General features: G+C 47.4%; 24 non-coding genes across 24 annotated transcripts; all 24 read right to left on the reverse strand.

Moving 5' to 3' along the window:
• Nucleotides 1–367: 367 nt before the first annotated feature.
• trnas-gcu (transfer RNA serine (anticodon GCU)) lies at nucleotides 368–449 on the reverse strand. Its single transcript has one exon. It is a non-coding gene; the product is annotated as a tRNA-Ser (tRNA).
• Nucleotides 450–4,369: 3,920 nt separating this feature from the next.
• trnas-gcu (transfer RNA serine (anticodon GCU)) lies at nucleotides 4,370–4,451 on the reverse strand. Its single transcript has one exon. It is a non-coding gene; the product is annotated as a tRNA-Ser (tRNA).
• A 233-nt stretch (nucleotides 4,452–4,684) lies between these two features.
• trnas-gcu (transfer RNA serine (anticodon GCU)) lies at nucleotides 4,685–4,766 on the reverse strand. The gene has a single exon. It is a non-coding gene; the product is annotated as a tRNA-Ser (tRNA).
• A 233-nt stretch (nucleotides 4,767–4,999) lies between these two features.
• trnas-gcu (transfer RNA serine (anticodon GCU)) lies at nucleotides 5,000–5,081 on the reverse strand. The gene has a single exon. It is a non-coding gene; the product is annotated as a tRNA-Ser (tRNA).
• Nucleotides 5,082–5,619: 538 nt separating this feature from the next.
• On the reverse strand, nucleotides 5,620–5,701 carry trnas-gcu (transfer RNA serine (anticodon GCU)). The gene has a single exon. It is a non-coding gene; the product is annotated as a tRNA-Ser (tRNA).
• Nucleotides 5,702–5,934: 233 nt separating this feature from the next.
• Nucleotides 5,935–6,016, reverse strand: trnas-gcu (transfer RNA serine (anticodon GCU)). Its single transcript has one exon. It is a non-coding gene; the product is annotated as a tRNA-Ser (tRNA).
• Nucleotides 6,017–6,249: 233 nt separating this feature from the next.
• trnas-gcu (transfer RNA serine (anticodon GCU)) lies at nucleotides 6,250–6,331 on the reverse strand. The gene has a single exon. It is a non-coding gene; the product is annotated as a tRNA-Ser (tRNA).
• A 234-nt stretch (nucleotides 6,332–6,565) lies between these two features.
• trnas-gcu (transfer RNA serine (anticodon GCU)) lies at nucleotides 6,566–6,647 on the reverse strand. Its single transcript has one exon. It is a non-coding gene; the product is annotated as a tRNA-Ser (tRNA).
• Nucleotides 6,648–7,169: 522 nt separating this feature from the next.
• On the reverse strand, nucleotides 7,170–7,251 carry trnas-gcu (transfer RNA serine (anticodon GCU)). Its single transcript has one exon. It is a non-coding gene; the product is annotated as a tRNA-Ser (tRNA).
• Nucleotides 7,252–7,786: 535 nt separating this feature from the next.
• trnas-gcu (transfer RNA serine (anticodon GCU)) lies at nucleotides 7,787–7,868 on the reverse strand. Its single transcript has one exon. It is a non-coding gene; the product is annotated as a tRNA-Ser (tRNA).
• Nucleotides 7,869–8,101: 233 nt separating this feature from the next.
• Nucleotides 8,102–8,183, reverse strand: trnas-gcu (transfer RNA serine (anticodon GCU)). The gene has a single exon. It is a non-coding gene; the product is annotated as a tRNA-Ser (tRNA).
• Nucleotides 8,184–9,013: 830 nt separating this feature from the next.
• trnas-gcu (transfer RNA serine (anticodon GCU)) lies at nucleotides 9,014–9,095 on the reverse strand. Its single transcript has one exon. It is a non-coding gene; the product is annotated as a tRNA-Ser (tRNA).
• Nucleotides 9,096–9,630: 535 nt separating this feature from the next.
• Nucleotides 9,631–9,712, reverse strand: trnas-gcu (transfer RNA serine (anticodon GCU)). Its single transcript has one exon. It is a non-coding gene; the product is annotated as a tRNA-Ser (tRNA).
• Nucleotides 9,713–10,542: 830 nt separating this feature from the next.
• trnas-gcu (transfer RNA serine (anticodon GCU)) lies at nucleotides 10,543–10,624 on the reverse strand. Its single transcript has one exon. It is a non-coding gene; the product is annotated as a tRNA-Ser (tRNA).
• Nucleotides 10,625–11,159: 535 nt separating this feature from the next.
• Nucleotides 11,160–11,241, reverse strand: trnas-gcu (transfer RNA serine (anticodon GCU)). The gene has a single exon. It is a non-coding gene; the product is annotated as a tRNA-Ser (tRNA).
• A 220-nt stretch (nucleotides 11,242–11,461) lies between these two features.
• On the reverse strand, nucleotides 11,462–11,543 carry trnas-gcu (transfer RNA serine (anticodon GCU)). The gene has a single exon. It is a non-coding gene; the product is annotated as a tRNA-Ser (tRNA).
• An 853-nt stretch (nucleotides 11,544–12,396) lies between these two features.
• Nucleotides 12,397–12,478, reverse strand: trnas-gcu (transfer RNA serine (anticodon GCU)). Its single transcript has one exon. It is a non-coding gene; the product is annotated as a tRNA-Ser (tRNA).
• Nucleotides 12,479–15,756: 3,278 nt separating this feature from the next.
• Nucleotides 15,757–15,838, reverse strand: trnas-gcu (transfer RNA serine (anticodon GCU)). Its single transcript has one exon. It is a non-coding gene; the product is annotated as a tRNA-Ser (tRNA).
• Nucleotides 15,839–16,373: 535 nt separating this feature from the next.
• trnas-gcu (transfer RNA serine (anticodon GCU)) lies at nucleotides 16,374–16,455 on the reverse strand. Its single transcript has one exon. It is a non-coding gene; the product is annotated as a tRNA-Ser (tRNA).
• Nucleotides 16,456–16,675: 220 nt separating this feature from the next.
• On the reverse strand, nucleotides 16,676–16,757 carry trnas-gcu (transfer RNA serine (anticodon GCU)). Its single transcript has one exon. It is a non-coding gene; the product is annotated as a tRNA-Ser (tRNA).
• A 226-nt stretch (nucleotides 16,758–16,983) lies between these two features.
• Nucleotides 16,984–17,065, reverse strand: trnas-gcu (transfer RNA serine (anticodon GCU)). Its single transcript has one exon. It is a non-coding gene; the product is annotated as a tRNA-Ser (tRNA).
• A 548-nt stretch (nucleotides 17,066–17,613) lies between these two features.
• trnas-gcu (transfer RNA serine (anticodon GCU)) lies at nucleotides 17,614–17,695 on the reverse strand. The gene has a single exon. It is a non-coding gene; the product is annotated as a tRNA-Ser (tRNA).
• A 233-nt stretch (nucleotides 17,696–17,928) lies between these two features.
• Nucleotides 17,929–18,010, reverse strand: trnas-gcu (transfer RNA serine (anticodon GCU)). The gene has a single exon. It is a non-coding gene; the product is annotated as a tRNA-Ser (tRNA).
• Nucleotides 18,011–18,243: 233 nt separating this feature from the next.
• On the reverse strand, nucleotides 18,244–18,325 carry trnas-gcu (transfer RNA serine (anticodon GCU)). Its single transcript has one exon. It is a non-coding gene; the product is annotated as a tRNA-Ser (tRNA).
• Between the last annotated feature and the right edge of the window lie 62 nt (nucleotides 18,326–18,387).

Raw genomic sequence — 18,387 nt, forward strand, 5'->3', positions numbered from 1 at the left:
AGTAAGGGTTGAGGGACAAAATAATTTCAATTGACAAAGGTGGACATGTCATAAAGATAACTTGCCGACGAGGATGAGATTCGAACTCACGCATGCAGAGCACAACGGATCAGCAGTCCATCGCCTTAACCACTCGGCCACCTCGTCATTTACAGCACTGGGCCCACGGTGGTGAAAGAACCTTCCATTTCACAAAACATGGAGAAAAGCAGGTGACGATAGGCAAAATTGTGAAAAGGAATATAGTCAGGAGCTGAGGAAGGAATCAAAGAGTTTCTGGAAAGGCAGTGGTGGAGGGGGGCACTAAGGGTTGAGGGGCAGAAGAATTTCAATTGACAAAGGTGGACATGTCATAAAGATAACTTGCCGACGAGGATGAGATTCGAACTCACGCATGCAGAGCACAATGGATTAGCAGTCCATCGCCTTAACCACTCGGCCACCTCGTCATTTACAGCTCTAGGCCCTCGGTGGTGAAAGAACCTTCCATTTCACAAAAAATGGAGAAAAGCAGGTGACGATAGGCACAATTGTGAAATGGAATATAGTCAGGAGCTGAGGAAGGAATCAAAGAGTTTCTGGAAAGGCAGTGGTGGAGGGGGGCACTAAATATGAGCAGTAAGGGTTGAGGGACAGAAGAATTTCAATTGACATGTCATAAATATAACTTGCCGACGAGGATGAGATTCGAACTCAAGCCTGCAGAGCACAATGGATTAGCAGTCCATCGCCTTAACCACTCTGCCACCTCGTCATTTACAGCACTGGGCCCACGGTGGTGAAAGAACCTTCCATTTCACAAAACATGGAGAAAAGCAGGTGACGACAGGCACAATTGTGAAAAGGAATATTGTCAGGAGCTGAGGAAGGAATCAAAGAGTTGCTGGAAAGGCAGTGGTGGAGGGGGGCACTAAATATGAGCAGTAAGGGTTGAGGGACAAAATAATTTCAATTGACAAAGGTGGACATGTCATAAAGATAACTTGCCGACGAGGATGAGATTCGAACTCACGCATACAGAGCACAACGGATTAGCAGTCCATCGCCTTAACCACTCGGCCACCTTGTCATTTACAGCACTGGGCCCACGGTGGTGAAAGAACCTTCCATTTCACAAAACATGGAGAAAAGCAGGTGACGATAGGCAAAATTGTGAAAAGGAATATAGTCAGGAGCTGAGGAAGGAATCAAAGAGTTTCTGGAAAGGCAGTGGTGGAGGGGGGCACTAAATATGAGCAGTAAGGGTTGAGGGACAGAAGAATTTCAATTGACATGTCATAAATATAACTTGCCGACGAGGATGAGATTCGAACTCAAGCCTGCAGAGCACAATGGATTAGCAGTCCATCGCCTTAACCACTCTGCCACCTCGTCATTTACAGCACAGGGCCCACGGTGGTGAAAGAACCTTCCATTTCACAAAACATGGAGAAAAGCAGGTGACGACAGGCACAATTGTGAAAAGGAATATTGTCAGGAGCTGAGGAAGGAATCAAAGAGTTTCTGGAAAGGCAGTGGTGGAGGGGGGCACTAAATATGAGCAGTAAGGGTTGAGGGACAGAAGAATTTCAATTGACATGTCATAAAGATAACTTGCCGACGAGGACGAGATTCGAACTCAAGCCTACAGAGCACAATGGATTAGCAGTCCATCGCCTTAACCACTCGGCCACCTCGTCATTTACAGCTCTAGGCCCTCGGTGGTGAAAGAACCTTCCATTTCACAACACATGGAGAAAAGCAGGTGACGATAGGCACAATTGTGAAATGGAATATAGTCAGGAGCTGAGGAAGGAATCAAAGAGTTGCTGGAAAGGCAGTGGTGGAGGGGGGCACTAAATATGAGCAGTAAGGGTTGAGGGACAGAAGAATTTCAATTGACAAAGGTGGACATGTCATAAAGATAACTTGCCGACGAGGATGAGATTCGAACTCACGCGTGCAGAGCACAATGGATTAGCATTTCATCGCCTTAACCACTCGGCCACCTCGTCATTTACAGCACTGGGCCCACGGTGGTGAAAGAACCTTCCATTTCACAAAACATGGAGAAAAGCAGGTGACGACAGGCAAAATTGTGAAATGGAATATAGTCAGGAGCTGAGGAAGAAATCAAAGAGTTGCTGGAAAGGCAGTGGTGGAGGGGGGCACTAAATATGAGCAGTAAGGGTTGAGGGACAGAAGAATTTCAATTGACATGTCATAAAGATAACTTGCCGACGAGGATGAGATTCGAACTCACGCGTGCAGAGCACAAGGGATTAGCAGTCCATCGCCTTAACCACTCGGCCACCTCGTCATTTACAGCAAGTGGCCCACGGTGGTGAAAGAACCTTCCATTTCACAAAACATGGAGAAAAGCAGGTGACACCAGGCACAATTGTGAAAAGGAATATAGTCAGGAGCTGAGGAAGGAATAAAGAGTTTCTGGAAAGGCAGTGGTGGAGGGGGGCACTAAGGGTTGAGGGGCAGAAGAATTTCAATTGACAAAGGTGGACATGTCATAAAGATAACTTGCCGACGAGGATGAGATTCGAACTCACGCATGCAGGGCACAATGGATTAGCAGTCCATCGCCTTAACCACTCGGCCACCTCGTCATTTACAGCTCTAGGCCCTCGGTGGTGAAAGAACCTTCCATTTCACAAAAAATGGAGAAAAGCAGGTGACGATAGGCACAATTGTGAAATGGAATATAGTCAGGAGCTGAGGAAGGAATCAAAGAGTTTCTGGAAAGGCAGTGGTGGAGGGGGGCACTAAATATGAGCAGTAAGGGTTGAGGGACAGAAGAATTTCAATTGACATGTCATAAATATAACTTGCCGACGAGGATGAGATTCGAACTCAAGCCTGCAGAGCACAATGGATTAGCAGTCCATCGCCTTAACCACTCTGCCACCTCGTCATTTACAGCACAGGGCCCACGGTGGTGAAAGAACCTTCCATTTCACAAAACATGGAGAAAAGCAGGTGACGACAGGCACAATTGTGAAAAGGAATATTGTCAGGAGCTGAGGAAGGAATCAAAGAGTTGCTGGAAAGGCAGTGGTGGAGGGGGGCACTAAATATGAGCAGTAAGGGTTGAGGGACAGAAGAATTTCAATTGACATGTCATAAAGATAACTTGCCGACGAGGATGAGATTTGAACTCACGCGTGCAGAGCACAAGGGATTAGCAGTCCATCACCTTAACCACTCGGCCACCTCGTCATTTACAGCAAGTGGCCCACGGTGGTGAAAGAACCTTCCATTTCACAAAACATGGAGAAAAGCAGGTGACACCAGGCACAATTGTGAAAAGGAATATAGTCAGGAGCTGAGGAAGGAATCAAAGAGTTGCTGGAAAGGCAGTGGTGGAGGGGGGCACTAAATATGAGCAGTAAGGGTTGAGGGACAGAAGAATTTCAATTGACAAAGGTGGACATGTCATAAAGATAACTTGCCGACGAGGATGAGATTCGAACTCACGGGTGCAGAGCACAAAGGATTAGCAGTCCATCTCCTTAACCACTCGGCCACCTCGTCATTTACATCACTAGGCCCTCGGTGGTGAAAGAACCTTCCATTTCACAAAACATGGAGAAAAGCAGGTGACACCAGGCACAATTGTGAAAAGGAATATAGTCAGGAGCTGAGGAAGGAATCAAAGAGTTGCTGGAAAGGCAGTGGTGGAGGGGGGCACTAAGGGTTGAGGGACAGAAGAATTTCAATTGACAAAGGTGGACATGTCACAAAGATAACTTGCCGACGAGATTCGAACTCACGCGTGCAGAGCACAATGGATTAGCAGTCCATCGCCTTAACCACTCGGCCACCTCGACATTTACAGCACTGGGCCCACGGTGGTGAAAGAACCTTCCATTTCACTAAACATGGAGAAAAGCAGGTGACGACAGGCAAAATTGTGAAATGGAATATAGTCAGGAGCTGAGGAAGGAATCAAAGAGTTTCTGGAAGGGCAGTGGTGGAGGGGGGCACTAAATATGAGCAGTAAGGGTTGAGGGACAAAATAATTTCAATTGACAAAGGTGGACATGTCATAATGATAACTTGCCGACGAGGATGAGATTCGAACTCACGCATGCAGAGCACAACGGATTAGCAGTCCATCGCCTTAACCACTCGGCCACCTCGTCATTTACAGCACTGGGCCCACGGTGGTGAAAGAACCTTCCATTTCACAAAACATGGAGAAAAGCAGGTGACGATAGGCAAAATTGTGAAAAGGAATATAGTCAGGAGCTGAGGAAGGAATCAAAGAGTTTCTGGAAAGGCAGTGGTGGAGGGGGGCACTAAATATGAGCAGTAAGGGTTGAGGGACAGAAGAATTTCAATTGACAAAGGTGGACATGTCATAAAGATAACTTGCCGACGAGGATGAGATTCGAACTCACGCGTGCAGAGCACAATGGATTAGCAGTCCATCGCCTTAACCACTCGGCCACCTCGTCATTAACAGCACTTGGCCCACAGTGGTGAAAGAACCTTCCATTTCACAAAACATGGAGAAAAGCAGGTGACGACAGGCACAATTGTGAAATGGAATATAGTCAGGAGCTGAGGAAGGAATCAAAGAGTTGCTGGAAAGGCAGTGGTGGAGGGGGGCACTAAATATGAGCTGTAAGGGTTGAGGGACAAAAGAATTTCAATTGACAAAGGTGGACATGTCATAAAGATAACTTGCCGACGAGGATGAGATTTGAACTCACGCGTGCAGAGCACAATGGATTAGCAGTCCATCGCCTTAACCACTCGGCCACCTCGTCATTCACAGCACTGGGCCCACGGTGGTGAAAGAACCTTCCATTTCACAAAACATGGAGAAAAGCAGGTGACGATAGGCACAATTGTGAAAAAGAATATAGTCAGGAGCTGAGGAAGGAATCAAAGAGTTGCTGGAAAGGCAGTGGTGGAGGGGGGCACTAAATATGAGCAGTAAGGGTTGAGGGACAGAAGAATTTCAATTGACAAAGGTGGACATGTCATAAAGATAACTTGCCGACGAGGATGAGATTCGAACTCACGCGTGCAGAGCACAATGGATTAGCAGTCCATCGCCTTAACCACTCGGCCACCTCGTCATTCACAGCACTGGTCCCACGGTGGTGAAAGAACCTTCCATTTCACAAAACATGGAGAAAAGCAGGTGACGATAGGCACAATTGTGAAATGGAATATAGTCAGGAGCTGAGGAAGGAATCAAAGAGTTTCTGGAAAGGCAGTGGTGGAGGGGGGCACTAAATATGAGCAGTAAGGGTTGAGGGTCAGAAGAATTTCAATTGACAAAGGTGGACATGTCGTAAAGATAACTTGCCGACGAGGATGAGATTCGAACTAACGCATGCAGAGCACAATGGATTAGCAGTCCATCGCCTTAACCACTCGGCCACCTCGTCATTTACAGCAAGTGGCCCACGGTGGTGAAAGAACCTTCCATTTCACAAAACATGGAGAAAAGCAGGTGACACCAGGCACAATTGTGAAAAGGAATATAGTCAGGAGCTGAGGAAGAAATCAAAGAGTTGCTGGAAAGGCAGTGGTGGAGGGGGGCACTAAATATGAGCAGTAAGGGTTGAGGGACAGAAGAATTTCAATTGACATGTCATAACGATAACTTGCCGACGAGGATGAGATTCGAACTCACGCGTGCAGAGCACAATGGATTAGCAGTCCATCGCCTTAACCACTCGGCCACCTCGTCATTAACAGCACTTGGCCCACAGTGGTGAAAGAACCTTCCATTTCACAAAACATGGAGAAAAGCAGGTGACGACAGGCACAATTGTGAAATGGAATATAGTCAGGAGCTGAGGAAGGAATCAAAGAGTTGCTGGAAAGGCAGTGGTGGAGGGGGGCACTAAATATGAGCTGTAAGGGTTGAGGGACAAAAGAATTTCAATTGACAAAGGTGGACTAGTCATAAAGATAACTTGCCGACGAGGATGAGATTCGAACTCACGCGTGCAGAGCACAATGGATTAGCAGTCCATCGCCTTAACCACTCGGCCACCTCGTCATTAACAGCACTTGGCCCACAGTGGTGAAAGAACCTTCCATTTCACAAAACATGGAGAAAAGCAGGTGACGACAGGCACAATTGTGAAAAAGAATATAGTCAGGAGCTGAGGAAGGAATCAAAGAGTTGCTGGAAAGGCAGTGGTGGAGAGGGGCACTAAATATGAGCAGTAAGGGTTGAGGGACAGAAGAATTTCAATTGACAAAGGTGGACATGTCATAAAGATAACTTGCCGACGAGGATGAGATTCGAACTCACGCGTGCAGAGCACAATGGATTAGCAGTCCATCGCCTTAACCACTCGGCCACCTCGTCATTCACAGCACTGGGCCCACGGTGGTGAAAGAACCTTCCATTTTACAAAACATGGAGAAAAGCAGGTGACGATAGGCACAATTGTGAAATGGAATATAGTCAGGAGCTGAGGAAGGAATCAAAGAGTTTCTGGAAAGGCAGTGGTGGAGGGGGGCACTAAATATGAGCAGTAAGGGGTTGAGGGACAGAAGAATTTCAATTGACAAAGGTGGACATGTCATAAAGATAACTTGCCGACGAGGATGAGATTCGAACTCACGCGTGCAGAGCACAATGGATTAGCAGTCCATCGCCTTAACCACTCGGCCACCTCGTCATTCACAGCACTGGGCCCACGGTGGTGAAAGAACCTTCCATTTCACAAAACATGGAGAAAAGCAGGTGACGATAGGCACAATTGTGAAATGGAATATAGTCAGGAGCTGAGGAAGGAATCAAAGAGTTGCTGGAAAGGCAGTGGTGGAGGGGGGCACTAAGGGTTGAGGGACAGAAGAATTTCAACTGACAAAGGTGGACATGTCATATAGATAACTTGCCGACGAGGATGAGATTCGAACTCACGCGTGCAGAGCACAACCGATTAGCAGTCCATCGCCTTAACCAATCGGCCACCTCGTCATTTACAGCACTGGGCCCACGGTGTTGAAAGAACCTTCCATTTCACAAAACATGGAGAAAAGCAGGTGACGACAGGCACAATTGTGAAAAGGAATATAGTCAGGAGCTGAGGAAGGAATCAAAGAGTTGCTGGAAAGGCAGTGGTGGAGGGGGGCACTAAGGGTTGAGGGACAGAAGAATTTCAATTGACAAAGGTGGACATGTCATAAAGATAACTTGCCGACGAGGATGAGATTCGAACTCACGCGTGCAGAGCACAATGGATTAGCAGTCCATCGCCTTAACCACTCGGCCACCTCGTCATTTACAGCACTGGGCCCACGGTGGTGAAAGAACCTTCCATTTCACAAAACATGGAGAAAAGCAGGTGACGACAGGCAAAATTGTGAAATGGAATATAGTCAGGAGCTGAGGAAGGAATCAAAGAGTTTCTGGAAGGGCAGTGGTGGAGGGGGGCACTAAATATGAGCAGTAAGGGTTGAGGGACAAAATAATTTCAATTGACAAAGGTGGACATGTCATAAAGATAACTTGCCGACGAGGATGAGATTCGAACTCACGCATGCAGAGCACAACGGATCAGCAGTCCATCGCCTTAACCACTCGGCCACCTCGTCATTTACAGCACTGGGCCCACGGTGGTGAAAGAACCTTCCATTTCACAAAACATGGAGAAAAGCAGGTGACGATAGGCAAAATTGTGAAAAGGAATATAGTCAGGAGCTGAGGAAGGAATCAAAGAGTTTCTGGAAAGGCAGTGGTGGAGGGGGGCACTAAGGGTTGAGGGGCAGAAGAATTTCAATTGACAAAGGTGGACATGTCATAAAGATAACTTGCCGACGAGGATGAGATTCGAACTCACGCGTGCAGAGCACAATGGATTAGCAGTCCATCGCCTTAACCACTCGGCCACCTCGTCAGTCACAGCACTGGGCCCACGGTGGTGAAAGAACCTTCCATTTTACAAAACATGGAGAAAAGCAGGTGACGATAGGCACAATTGTGAAATGGAATATAGTCAGGAGCTGAGGAAGGAATCAAAGAGTTTCTGGAAAGGCAGTGGTGGAGGGGGGCACTAAATATGAGCAGTAAGGGTTGAGGGACAGAAGAATTTCAATTGACAAAGGTGGACATGTCATAAAGATAACTTGCCGACGAGGATGAGATTCGAACTCACGCGTGCAGAGCACAATGGATTAGCAGTCCATCGCCTTAACCACTCGGCCACCTCGTCATTCACAGCACTGGGCCCACGGTGGTGAAAGAACCTTCCATTTCACAAAACATGGAGAAAAGCAGGTGACGATAGGCACAATTGTGAAATGGAATATAGTCAGGAGCTGAGGAAGGAATCAAAGAGTTGCTGGAAAGGCAGTGGTGGAGGGGGGCACTAAGGGTTGAGGGACAGAAGAATTTCAACTGACAAAGGTGGACATGTCATATAGATAACTTGCCGACGAGGATGAGATTCGAACTCACGCGTGCAGAGCACAACCGATTAGCAGTCCATCGGCTTAACCACTCGGCCACCTCGTCATTTACAGCACTGGGCCCACGGTGGTGAAAGAACCTTCCATTTCACAAAACATGGAGAAAAGCAGGTGACGATAGGCACAATTGTGAAATGGAATATAGTCAGGAGCTGAGGAAGGAATCAAAGAGTTTCTGGAAAGGCAGTGGTGGAGGGGGGCACTAAATATGAGCAGTAAGGGACAGAAGAATTTCAATTGACAAAGGTGGACATGTCATAAAGATAACTTGCCGACGAGGATGAGATTCAAACTCACGCGTGCAGAGCACAATGGATTAGCAGTCCATCGCCTTAACCAATCGGCCACCTCGTCATTTACAGCACTGGGCCCACGGTGTTGAAAGAACCTTCCATTTCACAAAACATGGAGAAAAGCAGGTGACGACAGGCACAATTGTGAAAAGGAATATAGTCAGGAGCTGAGGAAGGAATCAAAGAGTTGCTGGAAAGGCAGTGGTGGAGGGGGGCACTAAGGGTTGAGGGACAGAAGAATTTCAATTGACAAAGGTGGACATGTCATAAAGATAACTTGCCGACGAGGATGAGATTCGAACTCACGCGTGCAGAGCACAATGGATTAGCAGTCCATCGCCTTAACCACTCGGCCACCTCGTCATTTACAGCACTGGGCCCACGGTGGTGAAAGAACCTTCCATTTCACAAAACATGGAGAAAAGCAGGTGACGACAGGCAAAATTGTGAAATGGAATATAGTCAGGAGCTGAGGAAGGAATCAAAGAGTTTCTGGAAGGGCAGTGGTGGAGGGGGGCACTAAATATGAGCAGTAAGGGTTGAGGGACAAAATAATTTCAATTGACAAAGGTGGACATGTCATAAAGATAACTTGCCGACGAGGATGAGATTCGAACTCACGCATGCAGAGCACAACGGATCAGCAGTCCATCGCCTTAACCACTCGGCCACCTCGTCATTTACAGCACTGGGCCCACGGTGGTGAAAGAACCTTCCATTTCACAAAACATGGAGAAAAGCAGGTGACGATAGGCAAAATTGTGAAAAGGAATATAGTCAGGAGCTGAGGAAGGAATCAAAGAGTTTCTGGAAAGGCAGTGGTGGAGGGGGGCACTAAGGGTTGAGGGGCAGAAGAATTTCAATTGACAAAGGTGGACATGTCATAAAGATAACTTGCCGACGAGGATGAGATTCGAACTCACGCGTGCAGAGCACAATGGATTAGCAGTCCATCGCCTTAACCACTCGGCCACCTCGTCATTTACAGCACTGGGCCCACGGTGGTGAAAGAACCTTCCATTTCACAAAACATGGAGAAAAGCAGGTGACGATAGGCAAAATTGTGAAAAGGAATATAGTCAGGAGCTGAGGAAGGAATCAAAGAGTTGCTGGAAAGGCAGTGGTGGAGGGGGGCACTAAGGGTTGAGGGACAGAAGAATTTCAACTGACAAAGGTGGACATGTCATATAGATAACTTGCCGACGAGGATGAGATTCGAACTCACGCGTGCAGAGCACAACCGATTAGCAGTCCATCGGCTTAACCACTCGGCCACCTCGTCATTTACAGCACTGGGCCCACGGTGGTGAAAGAACCTTCCATTTCACAAAACATGGAGAAAAGCAGGTGACGATAGGCACAATTGTGAAATGGAATATAGTCAGGAGCTGAGGAAGGAATCAAAGAGTTTCTGGAAAGGCAGTGGTGGAGGGGGGCACTAAATATGAGCAGTAAGGGACAGAAGAATTTCAATTGACAAAGGTGGACATGTCATAAAGATAACTTGCCGACGAGGATGAGATTCAAACTCACGCGTGCAGAGCACAATGGATTAGCAGTCCATCGCCTTAACCAATCGGCCACCTCGTCATTTACAGCACTGGGCCCACGGTGTTGAAAGAACCTTCCATTTCACAAAACATGGAGAAAAGCAGGTGACGACAGGCACAATTGTGAAAAGGAATATAGTCAGGAGCTGAGGAAGGAATCAAAGAGTTGCTGGAAAGGCAGTGGTGGAGGGGGGCACTAAGGGTTGAGGGACAGAAGAATTTCAATTGACAAAGGTGGACATGTCATAAAGATAACTTGCCGACGAGGATGAGATTCGAACTCACGCGTGCAGAGCACAATGGATTAGCAGTCCATCGCCTTAACCACTCGGCCACCTCGTCATTTACAGCACTGGGCCCACGGTGGTGAAAGAACCTTCCATTTCACAAAACATGGAGAAAAGCAGGTGACGACAGGCAAAATTGTGAAATGGAATATAGTCAGGAGCTGAGGAAGGAATCAAAGAGTTTCTGGAAGGGCAGTGGTGGAGGGGGGCACTAAATATGAGCAGTAAGGGTTGAGGGACAAAATAATTTCAATTGACAAAGGTGGACATGTCATAAAGATAACTTGCCGACGAGGATGAGATTCGAACTCACGCATGCAGAGCACAACGGATCAGCAGTCCATCGCCTTAACCACTCGGCCACCTCGTCATTTACAGCACTGGGCCCACGGTGGTGAAAGAACCTTCCATTTCACAAAACATGGAGAAAAGCAGGTGACGATAGGCAAAATTGTGAAAAGGAATATAGTCAGGAGCTGAGGAAGGAATCAAAGAGTTTCTGGAAAGGCAGTGGTGGAGGGGGGCACTAAGGGTTGAGGGGCAGAAGAATTTCAATTGACAAAGGTGGACATGTCATAAAGATAACTTGCCGACGAGGATGAGATTCGAACTCACGCGTGCAGAGCACAATGGATTAGCAGTCCATCGCCTTAACCACTCGGCCACCTCGTCATTTACAGCACTGGGCCCACGGTGGTGAAAGAACCTTCCATTTCACAAAACATGGAGAAAAGCAGGTGACGATAGGCAAAATTGTGAAAAGGAATATAGTCAGGAGCTGAGGAAGGAATCAAAGAGTTTCTGGAAAGGCAGTGGTGGAGGGGGGCACTAAGGGTTGAGGGGCAGAAGAATTTCAATTGACAAAGGTGGACATGTCATAAAGATAACTTGCCGACGAGGATGAGATTCGAACTCACGCGTGCAGAGCACAATGGATTAGCAGTCCATCGCCTTAACCACTCGGCCACCTCGTCATTTACAGCTCTAGGCCCTCGGTGGTGAAAGAACCTTCCATTTCACAAAAAATGGAGAAAAGCAGGTGACGATAGGCACAATTGTGAAATGGAATATAGTCAGGAGCTGAGGAAGGAATCAAAGAGTTTCTGGAAAGGCAGTGGTGGAGGGGGGCACTAAATATGAGCAGTAAGGGTTGAGGGACAGAAGAATTTCAATTGACATGTCATAAATATAACTTGCCGACGAGGATGAGATTCGAACTCAAGCCTGCAGAGCACAATGGATTAGCAGTCCATCGCCTTAACCACTCTGCCACCTCGTCATTTACAGCACTGGGCCCACGGTGGTGAAAGAACCTTCCATTTCACAAAACATGGAGAAAAGCAGGTGACGACAGGCACAATTGTGAAAAGGAATATTGTCAGGAGCTGAGGAAGGAATCAAAGAGTTGCTGGAAAGGCAGTGGTGGAGGGGGGCACTAAATATGAGCAGTAAGGGTTGAGGGACAAAATAATTTCAATTGACAAAGGTGGACATGTCATAAAGATAACTTGCCGACGAGGATGAGATTCGAACTCACGCATACAGAGCACAACGGATTAGCAGTCCATCGCCTTAACCACTCGGCCACCTTGTCATTTACAGCACTGGGCCCACGGTGGTGAAAGAACCTTCCATTTCACAAAACATGGAGAAAAGCAGGTGACGATAGGCAAAATTGTGAAAAGGAATATAGTCAGGAGCTGAGGAAGGAATCAAAGAGTTTCTGGAAAGGCAGTGGTGGAGGGGGGCACTAAATATGAGCAGTAAGGGTTGAGGGACAGAAGAATTTCAATTGACAAAGGTGGACATGTCATAAAGATAACTTGCCGACGAGGATGAGATTCGAACTCACGCATGCAGAGCACAATGGATTAGCAGTCCATCGCCTTAACCACTCGGCCACCTCGTCATTTACAGCTCTGGGCCCTCGGTGGTGAAAGAACCTTCCATTTCACAACACATGCAGAAAAGCAGGTGACGATAGGCACAATTGTGAAATGGAATATAGTCAGGAGCTGAGGAAGGAATCAAAGAGTTTCTGGAAAGGCAGTGGTGGAGGGGGGCACTAAATATGAGCAGTAAGGGTTGAGGGACAGAAGAATTTCAATTGACATGTCATAAAGATAACTTGCCGACGAGGATGAGATTCGAACTCAAGCCTACAGAGCACAATGGATTAGCAGTCCATCGCCTTAACCACTCGGCCACCTCGTCATTTACAGCTCTAGGCCCTCGGTGGTGAAAGAACCTTCCATTTCACAACACATGGAGAAAAGCAGGTGACGATAGGCACAATTGTGAAATGGAATATAGTCAGGAGCTGAGGAAGGAATCAAAGAGTTTCTGGAAAGGCAGTGGTGGAGGGGGGCACTAAATATGAGCAGTAAGGGTTGAGGGACAGAAGAATTTCAATTGACAAAGGTGGACATGTCATAAAGATAACTTGCCGACGAGGATGAGATTCGAACTCACGCGTGCAGAGCACAATGGATTAGCATTTCATCGCCTTAACCACTCGGCCACCTCGTCATTTACAGCACTGGGCCCACGGTGGTGAAAGAACCTTCCATTTCACAAAACATGGAGAAAAGCAGGTGACGACAGGCAAAATTGTGAAATGGAATATAGTCAGGAGCTGAGGAAGAAATCAAAGAGTTGCTGGAAAGGCAGTGGTGGAGGGGGGCACTAAATATGAGCAGTAAGGGTTGAGGGACAGAAGAATTTCAATTGACATGTCATAAAGATAACTTGCCGACGAGGATGAGATTCGAACTCACGCGTGCAGAGCACAAGGGATTAGCAGTCCATCGCCTTAACCACTCGGCCACCTCGTCATTTACAGCAAGTGGCCCACGGTGGTGAAAGAACCTTCCATTTCACAAAACATGGAGAAAAGCAGGTGACACCAGGCACAATTGTGAAAAGGAATATAGTCAGGAGCTGAGGAAGGAATCAAAGAGTTTCTGGAAAGGCAGTGGTGGAGGGGGGCACTAAGGGTTGAGGGGCAGAAGAATTTCAATTGACAAAGGTGGACATGTCATAAAGATAACTTGCCGACGAGGATGAGATTCGAACTCACGCATGCAGGGCACAATGGATTAGCAGTCCATCGCCTTAACCACTCGGCCACCTCGTCATTTACAGCTCTAGGCCCTCGGTGGTGAAAGAACCTTCCATTTCACAAAAAATGGAGAAAAGCAGGTGACGATAGGCACAATTGTGAAATGGAATATAGTCAGGAGCTGAGGAAGGAATCAAAGAGTTTCTGGAAAGGCAGTGGTGGAGGGGGGCACTAAATATGAGCAGTAAGGGTTGAGGGACAGAAGAATTTCAATTGACATGTCATAAATATAACTTGCCGACGAGGATGAGATTCGAACTCAAGCCTGCAGAGCACAATGGATTAGCAGTCCATCGCCTTAACCACTCTGCCACCTCGTCATTTACAGCACAGGGTCCACGGTGGTGAAAGAACCTTCCATTTCACAAAACATGGAGAAAAGCAGGTGACGACAGGCACAATTGTGAAAAGGAATATTGTCAGGAGCTGAGGAAGGAATCAAAGAGTTGCTGGAAAGGCAGTGGTGGAGGGGGGCACTAAATATGAGCAGTAAGGGTTGAGGGACAGAAGAATTTCAATTGACATGTCATAAAGATAACTTGCCGACGAGGATGAGATTTGAACTCACGCGTGCAGAGCACAAGGGATTAGCAGTCCATCACCTTAACCACTCGGCCACCTCGTCATTTACAGCAAGTGGCCCACGGTGGTGAAAGAACCTTCCATTTCACAAAACATGGAGAAAAGCAGGTGACACCAGGCACAATTGTGAAAAGGAATATAGTCAGGAGCTGAGGAAGGAATCAAAGAGTTGCTGGAAAGGCAGTGGTGGAGGGGGGCACTAAATATGAGCAGTAAGGGTTGAGGGACAGAAGAATTTCAATTGACAAAGGTGGACATGTCATAAAGATAACTTGCCGACGAGGATGAGATTCGAACTCACGGGTGCAGAGCACAAAGGATTAGCAGTCCATCTCCTTAACCACTCGGCCACCTCGTCATTTACATCACTAGGCCCTCGGTGGTGAAAGAACCTTCCATTTCACAAAACATGGAGAAAAGCAGGTGACACCAGGCACAATTGTGAAAAGGAATATAGTCAGGAGCTGAGGAAGGAATCAAAGAGTTGCTGGAAAGGCAGTGGTGGAGGGGGGCACTAAGGGTTGAGGGACAGAAGAATTTCAATTGACAAAGGTGGACATGTCACAAAGATAACTTGCCGACGAGATTCGAACTCACGCGTGCAGAGCACAATGGATTAGCAGTCCATCGCCTTAACCACTCGGCCACCTCGACATTTACAGCACTGGGCCCACGGTGGTGAAAGAACCTTCCATTTCACAAAACATGGAGAAAAGCAGGTGACGACAGGCAAAATTGTGAAATGGAATATAGTCAGGAGCTGAGGAAGGAATCAAAGAGTTTCTGGAAGGGCAGTGGTGGAGGGGGGCACTAAGGGTTGAGGGACAGAAGAATTTCAACTGACAAAGGTGGACATGTCATATAGATAACTTGCCGACGAGGATGAGATTCGAACTCACGCGTGCAGAGCACAACCGATTAGCAGTCCATCGGCTTAACCACTCGGCCACCTCGTCATTTACAGCACTGGGCCCACGGTGGTGAAAGAACCTTCCATTTCACAAAACATGGAGAAAAGCAGGTGACGATAGGCACAATTGTGAAATGGAATATAGTCAGGAGCTGAGGAAGGAATCAAAGAGTTTCTGGAAAGGCAGTGGTGGAGGGGGGCACTAAATATGAGCAGTAAGGGACAGAAGAATTTCAATTGACAAAGGTGGACATGTCATAAAGATAACTTGCCGACGAGGATGAGATTCAAACTCACGCGTGCAGAGCACAATGGATTAGCAGTCCATCGCCTTAACCAATCGGCCACCTCGTCATTTACAGCACTGGGCCCACGGTGTTGAAAGAACCTTCCATTTCACAAAACATGGAGAAAAGCAGGTGACGACAGGCACAATTGTGAAAAGGAATATAGTCAGGAGCTGAGGAAGGAATCAAAGAGTTGCTGGAAAGGCAGTGGTGGAGGGGGGCACTAAGGGTTGAGGGACAGAAGAATTTCAATTGACAAAGGTGGACATGTCATAAAGATAACTTGCCGACGAGGATGAGATTCGAACTCACGCGTGCAGAGCACAATGGATTAGCAGTCCATCGCCTTAACCACTCGGCCACCTCGTCATTTACAGCACTGGGCCCACGGTGGTGAAAGAACCTTCCATTTCACAAAACATGGAGAAAAGCAGGTGACGACAGGCAAAATTGTGAAATGGAATATAGTCAGGAGCTGAGGAAGGAATCAAAGAGTTTCTGGAAGGGCAGTGGTGGAGGGGGGCACTAAATATGAGCAGTAAGGGTTGAGGGACAAAATAATTTCAATTGACAAAGGTGGACATGTCATAAAGATAACTTGCCGACGAGGATGAGATTCGAACTCACGCATGCAGAGCACAACGGATCAGCAGTCCATCGCCTTAACCACTCGGCCACCTCGTCATTTACAGCACTGGGCCCACGGTGGTGAAAGAACCTTCCATTTCACAAAACATGGAGAAAAGCAGGTGACGATAGGCAAAATTGTGAAAAGGAATATAGTCAGGAGCTGAGGAAGGAATCAAAGAGTTTCTGGAAAGGCAGTGGTGGAGGGGGGCACTAAGGGTTGAGGGGCAGAAGAATTTCAATTGACAAAGGTGGACATGTCATAAAGATAACTTGCCGACGAGGATGAGATTCGAACTCACGCGTGCAGAGCACAATGGATTAGCAGTCCATCGCCTTAACCACTCGGCCACCTCGTCATTAACAGCACTTGGCCCACAGTGGTGAAAGAACCTTCCATTTCACAAAACATGGAGAAAAGCAGGTGACGACAGGCACAATTGTGAAATGGAATATAGTCAGGAGCTGAGGAAGGAATCAAAGAGTTGCTGGAAAGGCAGTGGTGGAGGGGGGCACTAAGGGTTGAGGGACAGAAGAATTTCAATTGACAAAGGTGGACATGTCATAAAGATACCTTGCCGACGAGGATGAGATTCGAACTCACGCGTGCAGAGCACAATGGATTAGCAGTCCATCGCCTTAACCACTCGGCCACCTCGTCATTTACAGCACTGGGCCCACGGTGGTGAAAGAACCTTCCATTTCACAAAACATGGAGAAAAGCAGGTGACGATAGGCACATTTGTGAAATGGAATATAGTCAGGAGCTGAGGAAGGAATCAAAGAGTTTCTGGAAAGGCAGTGGTGGAGGGGGGCACTAAATATGAGCAGTAAGGGACAGAAGAATTTCAATTGACAAAGGTGGACATGTCATAAAGATAACTTGCCGACGAGGATGAGATTCGAACTCACGCGTGCAGAGCACAATGGATTAGCAGTCCATCGCCTTAACCATTCGGCCACCTCGTCATTAACAGCACTTGGCCCACAGTGGTGAAAGAACCTTCCATTTCACAAAACATGGAGAAAAGCAGGTGACGACAGGCACAATTGTGAAATGGAATATAGTCAGGAGCTGAGGAAGGAATCAAAGAGTTGCTGGAAAGGCAGTGGTGGAGGGGGGCACTAAATATGAGCAGTAAGGGTTGAGGGACAGAAGAATTTCAATTGACAAAGGTGGACATGTCATAAAGATAACTTGCCGACGAGGATGAGATTCCAACTCACGCGTGCAGAGCACAATGGATTAGCAGTCCATCGCCTTAACCACTCGGCCACCTCGTCATTCACAGCACTGGGCCCACGGTGGTGAAAGAACCTTCCATTTCACAAAACATGGAGAAAAGCAGGTGACGATAGGCACAATTGTGAAATGGAATATAGTCAGGAGCTGAGGAAGGAATCAAAGAGTTTCTGGAAAGGCAGTGGTGGAGGGGGGCACTAAATATGAGCAGTAAGGGTTGAGGGACAGAAGAATTTCAATTGACAAAGGTGGACATGTCATAAAGATAACTTGCCGACGAGGATGAGATTCGAACTCACGCGTGCAGAGCACAATGGATTAGCAGTCCATCGCCTTAACCACTCGGCCACCTCGTCATTCACAGCACTGGGCCCACGGTGGTGAAAGAACCTTCCATTTCACAAAACATGGAGAAAAGCAGGTGACGATAGGCACAATTGTGAAATGGAATATAGTCAGGAGCTGAGGAAGGAATCAAAGAGTTTCTGGAAAGGCAGTGGTGGAGGGGGGCACTAAATATGAGCAGTAAGGGTTGAGGGACAGAAGAATTTCAATTGACAAAGGTGGACATGTCGTAAAGATAACTTGCCGACGAGGATGAGATTCGAACTCACGCGTGCAGCGCACAATGGATTAGCAGTCCATCGCCTTAACCACTCGGCCACCTCGTCATTAACAGCACTTGGCCCACAGTGGTGAAAGAACCTTCCATTTCACAAAACATGGAGAAAAGCAGGTGACGACAGGCACAATTGTGAAATGGAATATAGTCAGGAGCTGAGGAAGGAATCAAAGAGTTGCTGGAAAGGCAGTGGTGGAGGGGGGCACTAAATATGAGCAGTAAGGGTTGAGGGACAGAAGAATTTCAATTGACAAAGGTGGACATGTCATAAAGATAACTTGCCGACGAGGATGAGATTCGAACTCACGCGTGCAGAGCACAATGGATTAGCAGTCCATCGCCTTAACCACTCGGCCACCTCGTCATTTACAGCACAGGGTCCACGGTGGTGAAAGAACCTTCCATTTCACAAAACATGGAGAAAAG

Source organism: Osmerus mordax, chromosome 11 (genome assembly GCF_038355195.1).
Source record: "Osmerus mordax isolate fOsmMor3 chromosome 11, fOsmMor3.pri, whole genome shotgun sequence".
NCBI classification, from domain to species: Eukaryota; Metazoa; Chordata; class Actinopteri; order Osmeriformes; family Osmeridae; genus Osmerus; species Osmerus mordax.